Here is a 15551-nt window from a genome sequence, read left to right as displayed (position 1 = left end):
GAGTGGTATTGTCTTATATTATCTCAGCGGGAAATACGTCCATTATGACTTGAATGCTGAGTTAAGCATGCCCTAACTGCACAAGTACGTCTCGTAAGTTGTTGGCCCCTATCGGCTTCATTGTATACGATTAGTTTTATCGTAGCGCCTGTTTCGCCCATAGGATGAATTATTTTCATCTGTCCATCTCGGTGTTGTACTAGGATTTTACACAACTCCCTCGTTTTGTCGGGCCATTTTGAGGTTGTTGGTGAGGGGCTAGTATATGCCAAACCGCTTTTGATGCTCTGCCATGACAATTGCCGGAATCGATCTTCGAGAGTGTAAATATGCCCCATGGGTTTCCAGCTTATGTGGCTTCAATCCTTTAAGGCGACTTTTACCATGAATGTACTCCTGTTTATCTCTACAATAAGTCCTCGTTGCCAGCTGTTTTTTGCTTTAACAGCAATGAGTTCGTTTTCCTTTATGTCGTCAGGAAAATAACAGGGATACTTGTGTCACTTGTCTATCCGAAAGTTTAGCTTTTCTAGAAATTCAATTAAAGTTCCTTTTCCGTTCTTCAATTGTATCCATAAAAGAGATGAAGACTCTACACGAATAATCCGTATTTCCAGATTTCCACGGATTAGATCGTTGGTGTTGATCGATTCGACTTCCATGTCAAAGATTTCTAAAAAGAGCGAATGCTGTTGTTACGTCCAGGCCCGTGGAAAGGATGGATCAGAGGAAGGGCGTAACAGGAACTGTTCCGATGTCAAAAGTCTTACAGACAAAAGACTTGGTCGAGCGAGCTGGAGGCTAGCAAGACAGGTAAACGACGGGTGTCGTTATTACTCTGTTTATGCGAACGCTCGCTCGGTGGTCCCTTTTTGGTCAGAGAATCGAATCTCTTTTACACGGGACGGGACCAAGTGTGATCTTATGCAGAGAGTGAGTGAGGGAATTAAATAAATTTATCGATCATTTAAATATTTTGGTTTACATTTATTCAATTAACGCTATACATATGATCTTATTATTTTATACTTTTAGTATTGGCCTTAGATTTAAGTGTGTGTGTGTGGGTGTATGTGTGTGGATCGCCGGTGTTACATCGGTACGGAGAACGTCAAACAGAAAAGAAGGGGAATTAGTGCGATTTTAAAGTTTATCCTGGTTAGATTTTAATACAATAATTTATTAGGAAATAATAAATTTTGTGAAAAGTGTAGAGAGGGTTATGTTACGATTTCGAAGTCTTCGAAAACGCTATCTATTAGGTTAAGGAGAACGGAAGAGGACATAGACGAAAGCTCTGATTCTAGAGAGGAGAGCGCATCGGGTATCGGGATCTGCTGGGGAGTATTCAAGAGAGGAGTCGGGAAGTTCAATAGTGTGGTTTGGTGAACTATCCGAGAGGATTATAGATGAGGAATTAAAAAGAGTTGGGGGAGACGACGGCAGTGAGTCATCGGATATGTCGATGACCGAAGGTGAAAGAGGTACGGGGGAATATGAAGGGGAAGGAAAATCTATTTCGGGGTAGTAGTGTGTTGATGGGAAAAGCGTTTTCAAAGGGGGAGAGTCAGAACTGTTGTTATCGCTCAAGATCGCTTCGTCCGATCGACGGTCCCGGCTGGCTCGCGAGAAACGGCGGGTCGGTGGGATTTTAGGCACTTATGAAAAGAACAATTTTGAATAAAGGGAAAAGGAACGACGGCAAAAAAAGAAGAGAGAGGAGGAAAGTAGACTTACTACTTAAGCTGCAAATTGCGTAGTTGTTCGGCGACTGGATGAGTCGTGGGTTGGCTGCGTCGTGGTTCGACTGAGAGGTCGATATATTGCACTGACTAATGATTTTAGTCTCACGTCAAGCAACAACCGAAATATTTCGAAAGTGCACTAGAGCGCGACTTACTGGTGTCAAATTAATGAGTCTAATGTCGACTATTAACTGGGTCGAAAATGAATGTATCTTTGTGCGCGAGTATTCCCTTTTTATATAATTTTCTTGAGGTGTGTTGGGCGGGACCACGTATTGCGAGAGGTCCGAAGGTATCTTTTCTTCGCCTTATTTTGATTGTTGCTGAGCTCGTGAAAATTAGGAAATTTTAGAATTTACTCAGCTTTATTATTCGGTTACAGAAAAGATTGATAATTTGTTGTTTGTCCCTCGTTTGGAAATCGCGTCTGGGTATTTACGGTATGGTGTGGCAAGAACGGTTTATTTATCCCGCGGCTTTTCCTTATTATTAGTTGAACGATTATCATTTAATCCTACGTAGCAACAAGCCGTAATGTATTTTATCATCGAGCCCTTCTATATTTGTTGGGAAATCGTGTTGAAATGTTTAAAATATTATTTGACAAGAACGGTCTATTTGTCGAGTGACTTCTCGTTTATCGCTTATCAGTTAATTCTTGTGAGAGGAAGAAACGTGGAGCCGACAGGATGTAACCTAACACTGTGTTATGTTTCAAAAGGAGAAAGGAAAATTTCTTCTCTCTTTTGGGAAGAGGAGGTGGAGGAAAGATTAAAGGAAAATAATATCTAGTCTTTTAGTTGGAGTGTGTAAGAGGGTTTTTCTTCTGCGGAGGCTATATTGAGTTTAATATCATTCGAATTACGGTTTTCCGAAGGCGTGCTGGGTTGCGGGCCTTGAGGGCGTTTTCGTGTTTCCATGTATAATAGTAAATGTAAGAGAATCCCAGAGAGCTCCGAGTAAATATATTGACCATCCATACACGATATGTAGAGCATATCCATGTACAATTGTGTCTAATATTAACTTGAAAGCCGGGTAATTAAATAAATTCGGAGTAGTCCGGCACTAATATTACCAAATATAAGAAATTTACTCCAGAATTTCATCCACGCAGGCTATTTTTTCCATGTATGCTTCATCCCAAAGGTTAGAGATAGAGTCTCCTTGTAAAGAAGTGGGTCTTCCCATCACTCCTCTTGCTACTGTATTATGTACTAAAGGTCGTTCGGTTGAAAACATTATACGATCTCTGAGGTCCTTTAACTTTTTTTCAGAGTATATACCACTAGTGACGAGCGATCCTGAGCTTATGTATTTCCATGTAGGTCTTGTTAATGATTTCATGACTTCATGATTTCATGACAGTTGGAGGTAGAGTGTCCACTGGATTCAATAAAAATTTGTACCACGAATCTCGTAAGAGTTACATGGCAGGTGCGAATGGATTACATGTAGTTTGCATTCTTTGTCGTAGCAGTATGTGAGTCTGGGACGTTAAAAAGTGCGTCTGATTTCCTCTGACTACCGGTAGTTGATCATAACACTCCGTTGTTCGTGCAAGTTTCACATCTACCGGTATACATTTAATTATGTGAATTATTTCTGCTCGTAGAGTCATATATCCAGGTCCTTTCATTAAGTGATATGCGAAAATGTCTAGTGTTTTCGAGTGGCTATAGCTAGCGCGTTTTGTAGCATTCTTCGCTCTAATTTGCATTGATGTAACAGAAAATTCCTGTATAGTTCGTTTATTTGAGTGCGAATGTTTCTCTACACACATGAATTTAGAATTTATATGTGAAAATGTCGAGATTTGCGGTGCGAGCATATTTTTTAAAAATTTCGCTTCCGCGTATTGTTTCGAAGATTAGTAATTTAGGATGTTCGGTTCGGACGAGTGAGTATCCGCAAATGTCTTGTTTCCCTTTGCTGGTTAATGCAAAGATCGCATCTTGCATGGTTACTGAATAAACTGTTTGAGGATAATCCTTGTTATTATCGAGTACCTTATTCGCGTATCCTTCAAATAATAATCCATAATTAGAAAATTTGCAAGTATCGACCGGTACAGGGTCCCAGTAAGTATTTCCTCTTTTTATATCAATACAATACGTAGCATCAAATTCGCATGCGACGCCAGATCTGAGTTGCACTTGGTTGGTATTTATTTGCACGTCGGCAATGTAATCTTGCAATGTAATTCTTACGGTTGCCAATACAATTATCTTCGTTTATGTTCCATAAGGATCAGAGTATGCTCCTCCGATGCATGTTCCGTCATTGTCGACGCCGCCAGCAAGTGTTATTGGGCACGAGGTTGTGTTAGGTTCAGACTTGAGAAGGATGAGTTAGAAGGAAGGGCGTAACAGCCAGCTCTCGAAACTGTACGGATGTAGGTTTAATTATCAGGTCCAAAAACAAGTCAACGATAATGAATATCGCTATTACTTGTTATTTTGGACATTCGTTCGAAAGGTCCTTTTTGATAAAGCAAATTAATCCTTATTACGCGGGATAGAACCAAGTGCGATCTTTCAACCGATAGAGGGGTTAGAAGTCACGAAGAGAATTGAGTTTTTAGTATTACATAAATTTATTCATAATTTTGTATATACAGGGTGTCCCAGAACAACCTTCCGTCCGTAAAATGACGTATTCCTGACACAATTTTAAGACAATTTTTCCTCTACCAAAATTTGATTTGAAGCTTAGTTTTTGAGTTATAAGCAAAAATAATTAGCAAATCACACATCGAGTACAGAAAGCAGATAGGCGCGGCACACCGCGAGCGCGGGCGCAGCTGACCGTTCGACGAGTGATTACCGCCGCATGAGTCGCTAACTATTTTATCTTATAACATAAAATTATGCTTATGCCGGAAATTAAAAAAATTATGCCGGAAAATCAATATATCGATCAGTCTAAAGTCGTTAACGACAATGTCGATGAAGCGTCGCCGTCGCGGAGGCTGTTATTTCTCTCTCTCTCTTTCTTTCACTCACTTTGTTCCTTTCTTTTACGCACACACTCAGACATACACACATCGCGTGTAGCAATCAGCTGATCGCAGCGTCCGACGGCCGGCGATTCGGAACAACTTTTGGTCATTAAAGTAATGTTATTTTAAGGAATACGTATTCCTGACGTAATTATAAGACATTTTCTTCTTTACCAAAATTTTATTTAAAGCATAATTTTATGCTATAAGATAAAATAGTTAGCGACTCATGCGGCGGTAATCACCCGTCGGACGGTCAGCTGCGCCCGCGCTCGCGGTGCGCCGCGGCGCTCCTGCCTGCCTTCTATACTCGACGCGTGATTTGCTAACTATTTTTGCTTATAACACAAAAACTACGCTTCAAACCAAATTTTGGAAAAATTTAAAGAAAAAATTGTCTTAGAATTGTGTCAGAAATACGTCATTTTACGGACGGAAGATTGTTCTGGAACACCCTATATATTACATCTAATTATTGCTAGGTTTGGTTACAAATATATGTATATGTGTGTACGTAGGCATGAAATTAAATTATAATTATTCTCTAATTGGTGTTCGCGTGAGTACGTGTGGGTGTGTTTGTGTGTGCGTGCGTGCGTGCGTGCGTGCGTGCGTGCGTGCGTGCGTGCGTGCGTGCGTGCGTGCGTGCGTGCGTGCGTGCGTGCGTGCGTGCGTGCGTGCGTGCGTGCGTGCGTGCGTGCGTGCGTGCGTGCGTGCGTGCGTGCGTGCGTGCGTGCGTGCGTGCGTGCGTGCGTGCGTGCGTGCGTGCGTGCGTGCGTGCGTGCGTGCGTGCGTGCGTGCGTGCGTGCGTGCGTGCGTGCGTGCGTGCGTGCGTGCGTGCGTGCGTGCGTGCGTGCGTGCGTGCGTGCGTGCGTGCGTGCGTGCGTGCGTGCGTGCGTGCGTGCGTGCGTGCGTGCGTGCGTGCGTGCGTGCGTGCGTGCGTGCGTGCGTGCGTGCGTGCGTGCGTGCGTGCGTGCGTGCGTGCGTGCGTGCGTGCGTGCGTGCGTGCGTGCGTGCGTGCGTGCGTGCGTGCGTGCGTGCGTGCGTGCGTGCGTGCGTGCGTGCGTGCGTGCGTGCGTGCGTGCGTGCGTGCGTGCGTGCGTGCGTGCGTGCGTGCGTGCGTGCGTGCGTGCGTGCGTGCGTGCGTGCGTGCGTGCGTGCGTGCGTGCGTGCGTGCGTGCGTGCGTGCGTGCGTGCGTGCGTGCGTGCGTGCGTGCGTGCGTGCGTGCGTGCGTGCGTGCGTGCGTGCGTGCGTGCGTGCGTGCGTGCGTGCGTGCGTGCGTGCGTGCGTGCGTGCGTGCGTGCGTGCGTGCGTGCGTGCGTGCGTGCGTGCGTGCGTGCGTGCGTGCGTGCGTGCGTGCGTGCGTGCGTGCGTGCGTGCGTGCGTGCGTGCGTGCGTGCGTGCGTGCGTGCGTGCGTGCGTGCGTGCGTGCGTGCGTGCGTGCGTGCGTGCGTGCGTGCGTGCGTGCGTGCGTGCGTGCGTGCGTGCGTGCGTGCGTGCGTGCGTGCGTGCGTGCGTGTGTGTGTGTGTGTGTGTGTGTGTGTGTGTGTGTGTGTGTGTGTGTGCGTGTGTGTGAAGGCGAAGGAGACATTGAAGATTCCTGGTAATCTTAAGGATATGCAGGAAGATGAAAGTTTTCAAAGACTTCCGTGACGATATTCCAAAGGTCGTCCGAGGATATGGATGTCAATGACGGAAAACGTAGAAGTGATGGAGGTTGAAAAGAAGAAAGTGTTTGACGGGGGATTTTGCGTGTTCGAAGGCAATCACAAGGCTTGCGATTTATTCACTCTTTTTAATTATTTGAGAAGTCGCGGGGACCGACGCCTGGGCAGTACTGACTTCTTCCAACGGTTTAAATATCTCCTCCCCTTAAGGCGTAACGGTGAATCAAAAATTTGGGCACTATGTAAATTTAAAAGAAATAATAAGTAAATAAGAGAAAGATGAGGGGAGAAAAAAAACTGAAAGAGAAACAAGAGAAAGAGTAAACAAAATGGATGTGGACTTACTATTGAGTGATCAGGGTTCAACCGGATTTCCTTCAGTGGCGTTAATTACGTCTTCGAGTCTGCAAAATGCTTCATGGTCAAATTGCGCCGTTGTCGTTGATTCGTTAGACTTGAAACGTCAGTCCGGGTGGTTCACCGATAGATTTCCACTATTCATTTTCACTGGGTGACGGGTTAAAACAGACTGATGAAATTCGAGAGAGAGCTTGTGCTTGTCTTTTCCCAAAAACCTCTTCTTTATATGGTTTTTGGGGCAAGATTATTTCTTATGTGATACTGAATCATATTATTCTCTATGCTCTCTGCTGATAGATCTATCAGTTCCAATTAGAAACTCATCTAACCTTGTCAGGAACCCGTTTCCTGTTTTTCGGAAGTCATATGGAAAAGGATGTGATTCATGATTTTGTGAGAGGACTTGGTATTAAGTACGTTATTATAATTTCCCAATAGATTAGAATCGTACTGTCTTTTTCTATTTTTTATGATAACAAGTTGTTATCATAAAAAATAGAAAAGGACAGTACGATTCTAATCTATCGCGCGCTCGGTCGTTACCACGACTCCGCGAGAGTCGTTGAGGTAATATGCTCTAGTGAGTGTTGTAGATGGTTAGTCTTAAAGTTCCGCGGAAGGAAGGAATCGTGCAGTCGAGACGACGTAACAGTTTTTTGATTAGATTTTATGTAAGTGGTTCCTAACTGGTAACTACTCTGGTTGTGCATTCGTTTACATATATCGCGAGGTATGTCTCCTACGTATGAATATTTTTCGTTATATACATCCATGGTATGAGAGAACCCTCATTTCCTGATTATTCAGTTGACTTCAACTTTACATTGTATTACTTACACGGATTCGAATTCGTTGATTTGAAAGTATATTTCATCTTGACTGACCTTCTGCGGGGGGGATGTCGCACCAATAGTCAATAATGATAGTGTTACGTCCAGGCCCGTGGAAAGAATAGGTCAGAGGAAGGTCGTAACAGGAACTATTCCGAGGTCAAATGTCTTACCGACGACTCGGTCGAGTGAGCTGAAGGTTAGCAAAACAGGTAAACGACGGGGTATCAATATTACATTGTTTATGTGAACGCTCGCTCGGTGATCCTTTTTTGGTGAGAGAATCAAATCTCTTTTACACCGGACGGGACCAAGTGTGATCTTTCGCGGATAGAGAGAGGGAGTTAAATAAATTTGTTAATCATTTAATATTTCGATTTACATTTATTCATTTAAATCCTAACGTTACACGTATGATTCTTTTATATTATTTTTCTAATAGCGGCCTTAGATTTAAGTAAATGTGTGTGTGTGTGTGTGTATGTGTGTGTGTGTGTTAATCGCGGGTGTTACATAAGTACGGAGGTCCATTAGCCAGAATAATGAGGGAGAGAGTGAGAGTCTAAAGTTTATGTTTTGGGTGGAAAGTTTACATATTTTATTTTTGTTATTAAAAAAACTATGTATGTTTTACAAGTTCGTTTCTAATTCTTGGAATACGGAATCTATAATTTCAAGGAGTTTAGGGATAAGTATTCTTGCTATCTCTAATCTCAAGGAAGAGAGAGGGTCAGGATCTGCGGGAGTATAGGCGAGGGTTACAGAACTGCCTACGGAATCGTCAGATATTGTTAATGTGGAACAATTAGAAGAATCTGCTGAAGGAGTGAGAGGTCTTGGTGACCATGAATCGCGGTATATAGGAGAGGTATCGGGAGATAGGGGTACCGGTGAATACGAGAGAGTAGGCCAGTGTTCTACGGGAGAATAGTTGGTGCGTGAGTAACGTGTGTATAAGAGAGAGGAACACTGTGGGTACTCTAAATCGTAATTGGGGGACGAGGATGGAAAAATATCGTCTTCACTGGAAGAACGGCACGGTTCGTCCGGTCGACCCATGGATGGCTTTTGAAAAATGGCGAGTCGAAGATACTTTAGGCACTAAAGCAGGGCGACCTTTAGTACGTGACGGGTAGAACTGATTTAATTAAGCTCGACTTACTATTTGAGTGAAGTCAGTAGTCTCGTGGTGTTTCCTCCGTCCTGTTGTGCTGCAGCTGAACGTTGAGGGTTGTGTTCCTGGGTCGCGCACTGAATTTATGATAAATGAGAGCCAGAACGAAAGTCAAGCTTCCGAGAGAAATTACTGGTACAACACTACTGTCTATCGACCCCGAATTTCTGAGATGATCGACTTTAAAAGTTCTAAAAGCTTGAGGAGTGTTAAGAATAATGTTTTTAAGCGTTCTCGCAATTCTCCCTTTTTATATAATTTTCCTGAGGCGTGTTAGACGGGACCACGTATTGCGATTGGTCCGAAGGTATCTTTTGATTGTTGCTGAGCCCGTGAAAATTAGGAAATTTTAGAATTTACTCAGTTGTGTTTGTTACATCCAGGTCCGTGGAAAGGATGGGTCAGAGGAAGGGCGTAACAGGAACTGTTCCGATGTAAAAAATTTTAACAAAAACAGACGAGTGACTCGGTCGAGCGAGCTGGAGGCTAGCAAAACAGGTAAACGACGAATGTCTTTATTACTCTGTTTATGCGAACGCTTGCTCGGTGGTTCCTTTTTGGTCAGAGAATCGAATCTCTTTTACATGGGACGGGACCAAGTGTGATCTTATGCGGAGTGTGAGTTGAGGGAGTTAAATAAATTTACTGATCATTTAGTATTTCGATTTACATTTATTCATTAGCGTTATACATATGATTTTTATTTTATATTTCTAATAACGACCTTAGATTTAAGTGTGTGTAGATAGCGGATGTTACATCAGTACAGAAGACGTCAACCAGAAAAGAAGGGGAACGAGTGTGATTTTAAAGTTTATCCTGGTTGAAATTTAATACAATAATTTATTAGAAAGTAATAAGAATTTGGAAAAAGTGTAAAGAGGGTTACGTCGTGATATCGCAATCTTCGAGAACGCTATCTACTAGGTTAAGGAGAGTGGAAGAGGACATAGAAGAAAGCTCGGATTCTAGAGAGGGGAGCGCAAAGGTATCGGGATCTGCTGGGGAGTATTCAAGAGAGGAGTCGGGAAGTTCAATCGTGTGGTTTGATGAACTATCCGACAGGATTATGGATGAAGAAAAAGGTTGAGGGGGACGACGGCGGTGAGTCATCGGATATGTCGATGACCGAAGGTGAAAGGGGTACGGGGGAAGAATCTGAAGGGGAAGGAAAATCTATTTCGGGGTAGTAGTGTGTCAATAGAAAAAGCGTTTTCAAAGGGGTAGAGCAGTGAGATTATGCAGCTGTGTTTGTTGTTTATTCATTTAGAGGATCTCGCTATCGATCCTTTCCGGCATGTGTTTAATAATGGTCCTTTTTATTGCGCGTCCCTTCTTTTGTTGATGACTGATCGGACGATTATTGCGTTGTTTTCGTGGAACCGACAGGACGTAACAATACCGTCAGAGTCGCTTATCGCTATTTAGAAATTTATTATAAACATCTGTCACTTTAGGTAGTCCGTCAGACGAGCTCTCTTGTCAAATGTTTCTTAAATTTTCGTCGCCGTTTTAAATTTACGATTATAGTTTTAAGTATCTGCTTCGAGTTACGGTGACTCTGTTTTATTTCAAATTCTTTTAGAGTTTAGAGAGCCGTTCTAATGTTTATGTTCAATACAATTTCTAAATTATCTTATTTAGAGTTGGTCTCGCCTTTCGGGGGTTTTTGTTAAAGTTTTATTGTCCACGTAACGTAAGATTCGTGGGGTGTGACCTAAAGTGACAGCTCTCACGGTTTGATATTTCGCCGTAGAGCAGTCTCAAAAGTAGCCCAGTTAACACTAAGTCCATTAGGCGTTGAAGGTAGCGGGTTTTTTTAGACTGAAAGACATCCGGTCGAATTCATAGTGTCCATAAGGGATTATAAAAGTTGTTTTATGACAGTTTTCAGGATCCATTTTAATCTGGTAAAATCCGGATGCTAAATCGCATATCGAAAAATATTGTGCTCTCCCTAATTGATCTAATATTCTGAGGAAACCGATATTGACGAGTATTTATAGGTTGATCGTCTACAGTTGGTATTTTGTGCTGTAATACATGAGTTGTGGTTAATTTTTCTCCCAGAGTATGGAATCTATCTTGACTGTTCATTATTAACTTTATTATGCTGTCTCTCTCGATTCTGTTTAAATATTCCAATCTTAATGATTGTATAATTTCAGTGAGTCGATCTTCTTTTTCTTCTTCAGTGATTATTCAACATTTTTCAATCTTGACTTGTTAATTTTCTTTATGTTTTGATTTATGCGTGGCTTTTGATTTTACTATAATTTCTTGAGATTAATTTAATAAAAGAGAAGTAACTTTTGAAGACGGTTTATTTTTGTATTGAATATTCAAAGGATTTTTTATATTATTTTCGTTATATTTTTGAGCCCTTTTAAAGAGTTCTTTTGTACTTAACATGAGAGGTTTCTGATTTATCATTTTTTTATAGATAATCTAACCTGCGAAATTTTGAGGTCTGGGAAGGATAAAAGATTTCTTCCCTCATCAAAATAGGATTTTGTCGAATTAAGTAGTGAGGTTTGGTAACTTCCCTCCTCATAATCGACGGACTTAGGATTTTCTGTCGAAGTTTGGAAATTTCCCTCCGAAACCCTAGAATCATTCCCTTCTTGGGAGGCCTGGTAACCTCCTTCGAAGATTTTGGAGTGAATTCTTCAGGAGAGGTTTGGTAACTTCTCTCTCCGAAAATTTTTGAGTTATCGATATTTTTAATTTCCCTCAATTTTGTTTTTATTACTTTCATTTGTTACGTCCAGACTCGGGAAGGATGAGTTAAAAGGAAAGGCGTAACAGCCAGCTCTCGAAACCGTGCGGGTCAGGATGTAGGTTTTGAGACGTTTCGACCACAACCATATGGTCGAAACGTCGTGTGAATAAATTGAATGATTTTGGCTAGTCAGGTCGTTTTAATTAACCTGTTGTTTATAATTAAATACTAGCGACTTTAATCTCTAACGTATAATAATATATATGTGTTTACATGTGTTTGTTATTAAATTACAATCATTCTCTATTTTATATTCGCGTGAGTACGTGTGGTTGTGTACGCGTGTGTGTGAGTGTTTTAATCGAGGGTGTTACATTAGTGCGGAGGACGTCAATCAGAATAGAGAAAGGAGAGAGAGACTCTACTATTAAATTTTAAATTCTAATTGGAAGTTTACAATAATCTTATTAAAATAAAAAAAAGAAATGCAAAATAAAGAAGTGTGTAAGTATGTGTATAGGCGAAGGAGACATTGGAGATTAAGGGTATGCCGGAAGGTGAAAGTCTTCAAACACTTCCGTGATGATATTCCAGAGGTCTTCTGAGGATATGGACATTAATGATGGAAAACGTTGGAGTGATGGAGGTTGCGAAGGAGAAGGTGTTCGACGGGGAATTTTGCGTGTCGCGTGTTCCGATTTATTCGTCCTTTTTGATAGTTTGATAAGTCGGGGGGACCGACGCCTGGGTAATACTGATTGCTTCCAACGGTTTAAGTATTTCCGCTCTTTAAGGCGTAACGGCAAACTATTGGTTTGGGCACTATGCAAATTTAAATACATGAAATAATAAGTAAATGAGGGAAAGATAGAGGAGAAAAAGAAACGAAACGGAACAAGAGGAAGAGTAAATAATATGGAAGTAGACCACTATTGAACGATCAGGGTTTAAACGGACTGGCGTTGGTTTCGTTTGCGAGCCTGGAAAATCCTCCGTGGTCCAATTGCCGTCGGAGTGTTGCCGTGGATTCGCCGGTCCTGGTGGTTCACCGATAAACTTTTGTCGTTCATTTCACAGAATGACGGGTTAAAGTAGACTGGTAAAAGAGCTTATGTTCGTTTTCTTCCAAAACCTCTCTTTTATATGATTTTTGGAGCAAGATTATCGCTCATGTGGTTCTGAGTCATATTATTTTCTATGTTCTCTGCTGATAGTTCTATCGGTTCTAATTAGAAATTCTTCTAACGTTGTCAGGAACCCGTTTCCTGTTTTTTTTGTGCTTCCAGTGTATTTGGAAATCATATGGAAAAGAATGTGTTTCATGATTTTGTGAGAGGACTTAGACTTTAGTATTAAGTGCATTATTATCATTTCCCAATAGATTAGAGTCGTACTGCCCTTTTCTGTTTTTTATGATAACAAGTTGTTATCGCGCGCTCATGATTTTGTGAGAGGACTTGGACTTTGATATTAAGTGTATTATTATGATTTTCTAATAGATTAGAGTCGTACTGTCCTTTTCCGTTTTTTATAATAACAAATTGTTATCGCGTTCTCAGTTGTTACCACGACTCCGCGAGAGTCGTTGAGACAGTATGCCCTAGTGAGTGTCATAGTGTAGACAGTTAGTGTTAAAGTTCCGTGGAAGGAAGGAATCGTGCAGTCAAGACGACGTAACACATTATTATTTTCAATTTCTTCTTGATTAATTTTTTCTTCTTCGTCTTCGATTATAAGTTTCTGTTGATTTCATCATTTGTGAATTTTTTGTCTTCTACTTGGTTGCTTAAAATTGTTTTCGGTTCTTAATCGTCGAATAAATCGTTTAAAGATTTTAAGCGCAAAGTAGAAACTTGAACTTCCATTTCTTCGTGCAGAGTGTTTATGATGTTTAAGTATGCCTTTCCAGTGATGTTTTCTACGATAGTATCTTTCAAGTGAATTCCGGATGCTAGTTTTAATTTGGGTATATATCCGACTTTAATTCAGGATTTTCTATTCTCACCTAAAATAATGATTTGGATCATGGAAGTACTATAATGGCTTCAGGCGATAAAAAGAGTATGCTGATTTTGAAAATATTCAAGTGCCCTTGAGCGTAGTCAATTTTTGACGTGGTTTGTTTGAAAAAGTCGTTTCCGAGTATGCCAGATTGTGAGATCGGGAAATTGTTAGAAACGATCTGGAAAGTAACCGGTATTTCGAAAAGAATTAATGTAATTTCGCCCAGAGTATAAACAGAGTAATTATTTATATCATTTAATTTTTAAATGTTTGTATAATTAATATTTATTCCTTCAGGCACGAGGTTTTAATAACATTCGGTCTACACTTAATAACATTCGGTCCGGATTCTGTATGAAAGTTACGTTTGCCATATCATTGATGATTATTTGAACGTTAGGCACGCGACTCTGTTTGTCGAGATTTATCGTTACTGGTCGTATTCTCGTTTCGGTTTTATCTACTTGGCTACCTGAGTTTTGTGTGGGCGCGTTTCTGGTTCGGGCCCCTGCTTCGCACTCGATGTCGAGGGACTATTGTAGTTTCCCTGCGTCTTATTTTTCTTTTGATTATTAGCAAGGCGCACTTGACAGTTTTCTAACAGGTGTCCCTGCTCCTTGCAATATCGACAGAACAAATTTATATAGGTTCTGCTGTCTTATGTTGGATCAACAATCTTTTGCAACATGACTAAAATTGTTACAAATCTGATATGCAATCCGGAGCTTATTTTCATTTAGTTTTTGCAACAGTTGTTAGCTGAATGTCTAGGTTTTTTGCACTATTGGCAGATTATTGAGATCTTGTTAGCTGTATTGTTGACATTCCCTCGTCGACAAGATTTCGCATCGTGATCGGGTTTTGAACATAATTGACAGATAGTTGCCTTTTCTTGTATTATATTTACCGGTCAATGAGAGAGAGGGAGAGAGAGAGAGAGGGAGAGAGAGGAAGGGAGAGGGAGAGGGAGGGAGAGAGGGAGAGAGGGAAAGAGGGAGAGAGGGAGAGAGGGAAAGAGGGAAAGAGGGAGAGAGGGAGACAGAGAGAGAGAGAGAGAGAGAAATTGAGGATCACGGTATCGGCATTTATCCGCTGTGTGTCCACGTTTTTTGCAAAGGCAAATTAGGATGTCGGGTCCTAAATCTGTTCGGTTATTAATTGTTTGAGATGCTTGTAAATATTTCCTGCAATCGTTGGCCACGTGTCCTTCCTTATAACAGATTTGACAGATTTCTCGCGAACTGGTGCTCCTTTGTCTTCCTGAGTGGTCCGTTCCCTGTTGTTAATCTGTCATTTCTTGAAGCTCTCTCTCTATTCTTAAAGCGTTGGCTACTGTCTATCTACTGGCATTTACCTCTGAAGTTTATGAAATTCTTTGCTCAATTTCTGGTTTCAATCCTTTAATGAAGCATTTGTTCATCTGTGTTGTCTTTTTTTATTGATGCTTTAATATTCTGGTCAACCGCAATATTTCTCGAGGTTTTATATGCTTCTAAAATTTGTTTCCCCAAGAATTTAACTCTATTTGCATATGTTACCACGTTTTCGCTTTTTTGATATATACATTCTAGTTCTCCTTGCAACTGATAAACATTTTTGGTTGGTCCGTATATGTTTTAAATACATGGTTAAGTGTGAAACGCTATCAAAATTTCGATCTTGTATTGTGCGACGAGCTTCACCGATTATTCTTGTTCTTATTATTTTGGTTAGTTGTGGTTCTGTCTTTTTAGGTAACATAGAATTTGCTTCTTTACATCCTTCAATGAAATAATTTAATGGGATATTTTGACCGTCGAAATAAGGAACAACCTCAACCGCGTATTTGAGAGTAGCAAAAGGATTATTCTGCGTCATTGTGTTATCGTAAAAATTTTCTAAATCTATTTCAACTTTAGATTTGGCGCCGTTTATAGGAGTATCGCTATCGGACGTGTCACTGATATAGGAATCTTGTTCACTATTTGTCTCAGTGACTGTTTTGATTGAAGAAAAATTAATAATTTTAGGAGATCGTGTGGAAGTAGATGTAGTAGATGTTGAAGTG

The 15551-nt window shown here is 41.1% G+C and overlaps 2 pseudogenes; both read right to left on the bottom strand.

Moving 5' to 3' along the window:
* Window positions 1-2837: 2837 nt before the first annotated feature.
* Window positions 2838-8663, bottom strand: LOC140675673 (uncharacterized; annotated as a pseudogene).
* A 116-nt stretch (window positions 8664-8779) lies between these two features.
* LOC140675650 (uncharacterized) lies at window positions 8780-15480 on the bottom strand (annotated as a pseudogene).
* Window positions 15481-15551: the final 71 nt, after the last annotated feature.

The sequence above is a fragment of the Anoplolepis gracilipes genome, unplaced genomic scaffold (genome assembly GCF_047496725.1).
Source record: "Anoplolepis gracilipes unplaced genomic scaffold, ASM4749672v1 Contig20, whole genome shotgun sequence".
Taxonomy (NCBI): Eukaryota; Metazoa; Arthropoda; class Insecta; order Hymenoptera; family Formicidae; genus Anoplolepis; species Anoplolepis gracilipes.
The sequence above is the reverse complement of the archived record's forward strand: the minus strand, read 5'-3'. Positions and strand labels throughout refer to the sequence as shown.